The sequence below is a fragment of the Callithrix jacchus genome, chromosome 10 (assembly GCF_049354715.1).
Source record: "Callithrix jacchus isolate 240 chromosome 10, calJac240_pri, whole genome shotgun sequence".
Lineage (NCBI taxonomy): Eukaryota > Metazoa > Chordata > Mammalia > Primates > Cebidae > Callithrix > Callithrix jacchus.
In genome coordinates this window covers 64,214,083-64,217,297 of record NC_133511.1, presented here as the reverse complement: position 1 = coordinate 64,217,297, position 3,215 = coordinate 64,214,083, and positions in this window count along the sequence as shown.

Below are 3,215 nucleotides of genomic sequence, written 5' to 3'. Positions count from 1 at the left end.
GATCTCACTATGTTGACCAGACTGGCATTTAATTCCTGACCTCAAGAGATTCTCCCATCTCAGCCTCCCAAAGTGCTGGGATTAGAGGCGTGAGCCACTGTGCCCAGCCCACAGATTGTTTCTTTAACAATCCCATCCCCACACCTTTTGGTTGTTGTTGTCACAGAATTATATCTTTATTCATTGTTGTGCCCCAAACCACAGACTAATAATTCTTTTAAATAATTATCCTCTGAAATTATGTAGAAAACAAAAAGTGAAGTTATAAACCATTGTTACAATACTACTAGCTTTTGTAATTACCCACATATTTATTTTTACTGAGAACTTCATTTCTTCAAATGTCTTTGTCCCTGTCTAGTGTCCTTTTAATTCACCCACTGGACTCCCTTAAGTAGTTATTGCAGAAGAGGTCTAGTGGTCAAGTCTTTCATCTTTTGTTTATCTGGGAATGTCTTAATTTCTTCCTCACTTTTAAAGGACAGTTTTGCCAAATATAGGATTCTTGATTGACAGGTTTTTTTTTTAACTATATCATCCCACTGCCTTCTGGCCTCCAAAATTTCTGATGAGAAATCTGTGGATGGTCTTTTTGAGGATCCCTTGTATATGATAAGTCACTTCTCTCTTGCTGCTTTCAAGATTCTGCATCTTTGGCTTTTGACAGTTTGGTTACAATGAGTCTCAGTATGAGTCTGAGTTTATTTGACTTGGAGTTTGCTGAGTTTCTTGGATGTTTACATCTTTCATCTAATTTCAGATATTTTCAGCCATTATTTCTTCAAATATTCTCTCCGCTCCTTTCTTTCTCTTCTTCTAAGACTCCCACAATGTGTATTTTGGTCCATTTGATGGTATCCCAAAGGTCCCTTAGGTTCTGTTCATGTTTCTTCAATTTTTTTTCTTTATGTTCCTTAAAATCGACCATTTTTATTACCCTATCTTCAAATTTGTGGATTCTTTCTTTTGCCTCCTCAAATCTTCCTGAATCCCTCTAGTAAACTTTTCATTTCAGTTATTGTTCTTTGTGGTTCCAGAATTTCTTTTTGGCTTCTTTTTAGGTTTTCTCTCTCTTTTTTAATCCATGTTGTTCATACATCATTTTCTTGACTTTATCTACATCTTCTTTCAGTTATTTTAGTATATTAAAAAGAATTGTTTTAAAGTCTTTTTCTAGTAGATCTGCCGTCAGGTCTTTTTCAGGGACAGTTTCTGTTTATTTATTTGTTTTCCTTTTAAAGGGCCACACTTTCCTGTTTCTGTGTATGCTTTGGTTGAAAACTGAACATCTGACTCTAATGATGTGGTAGCTCTGGAAATCCAATTCTCTTGTTTCCGTAGGCTTTGCTGGGTTTGGTTACTGTTTATCTATAGATGCTGTAGTCTGTTTCTGTGCCCACGATCAGCTTGAGGTATAAACTGTTACTGTTTTTCTGTTGATGTTGTGGACTGTCTCTGTTGCAAACATCCCCTTGCAGTGTAAACTCAAGGTCTTCTGGAGTCTTCTCTGAGCCTGAACATTTCCCTTAACATATGTGGTCACTTTCTAACTTTTCCTGCTTATACAGTTGCTTTTAAATGTTCTGGTTTTTAATGTCTGGCTCCCAAAGGGGAAACAAAGAAAAATAAAGGAGAGGGAAGGTCACTAGCCCTTTAAATCCTTTGGCAGTCCCTTCAGCTGGAGGAGGAGAGTCTTGCAACAACAGGGGAGATGCAACAACAATGGCTACCTGCTTCTGTGTCTGTATTTCTTTGATTAGAAGCAACAAGCAGTGATCAGAGCTCAGATACCCAGTATTCATTACAGGGTCCTTTTTGTCCACCCTGGCTCTCACAAACTGTGTGCAGGTTGCTGCTGGAAAACACACAACCGCTTAACACAGGGCTGTGGTCAGAGTAACTGCTTTCATGTTAACAGCTGAAATTGACTGAACTTAAGCACAACTTACTGTCCCAGACTTCCCCTGGAAGTTTCATGCCTTCAATAGACTTCAGTGTTCCAAAACAGTTACATCACCCAGATTCTGCCAGTGCAATTGTTGTCTAGGTGGGAAGATGGATTCCTGATGCTTCCTACTCTGCCATCTACCCAGAATCCTCTTCTCTGTCCAGCTTTACAAATGTTTTTTCTATGTTGTAAAGTGAATTAACAAATTATAAGAGTAGTAGCCAACATTCATCAAATACTAATACAGTAATGTGTTACTACATTCCAGGCAGTGCTATACACATGTTATACAGATAATTCATTTAATCCTTACAACAACATTTGAGGTAGGGACTATGGTTTTCCTCATTTTACAGACAGTAAGCCAAGATTGGGGCGGGGGACGGTTAAGAACTTGCCCACTTTGAAGCTAGGATTCAAACCTGAGGTTTGGCTCCAGAGTCTGCACCTTGCTATAATAAATGAATGGGTGAACAAATGAACAATCTTGTTCATTACAGAGGTATCCTCAGCATTCCCTGGCATCACAGAGGAAGGGTCCTAATAGTAGAATTAGGGGTTGGGGAGGTCAGGGAAGGCCTCCTGGAAGAAGCGATACCTGAGCTGAATTTTGAATAATAAGTAAGAGATGGGGCAGGACAAGGGGCACCTCTGTGGGCGCAAAGAAAAGCAAAGACCCAGAGGTGGTAAGGAACTGCCAGGAGCCGCAGGAAACTACAACAGCTGGGGATGTTGGAACATCAGGCTGAGGCAGGAGGCAGGGCTGAAGAGACAGCTGTACTGAGGCACAGACCAAGCGTTTCCAGGCTCAAGGAAGAGAACCTGCGGGAAATGGAAATGTCTTTGTGCAGGGTGGCAGGGCTTGGAGGACAGCGAAAACTGCAGCTGCTAGATTGAACTGAGAAAAGCATCCCAGGCAGGTGAAAAAGCATGGAGGTGGAAGAGTGGGAGAGAAATATTTAGGGAAGCGTTTGATTTAGCAGGATGGGAGAAACGTTTGTCATGCATTGACTGCTGAGACACCAGCAAAGCCCAGGCACAAAATTCTGCCCTGCAGAGGAACGGCTGGAGTTCTGTCCATGTGCCAGTTTTCAGTTCCAGCTGCAATCCTGGGTAAGTCACTTCTGAGCTCAGTTTCTACATCTGTAAAATGGAGGGGAAATTCAACCACCTAAGAAGCCTGCTCAGAGGTTTAATGAGAACATGTGTGGAAGGTCTTCCAACTCCAAGGCATTCTGTCCTGTCCCAAAGTCCTTTTACTGATATC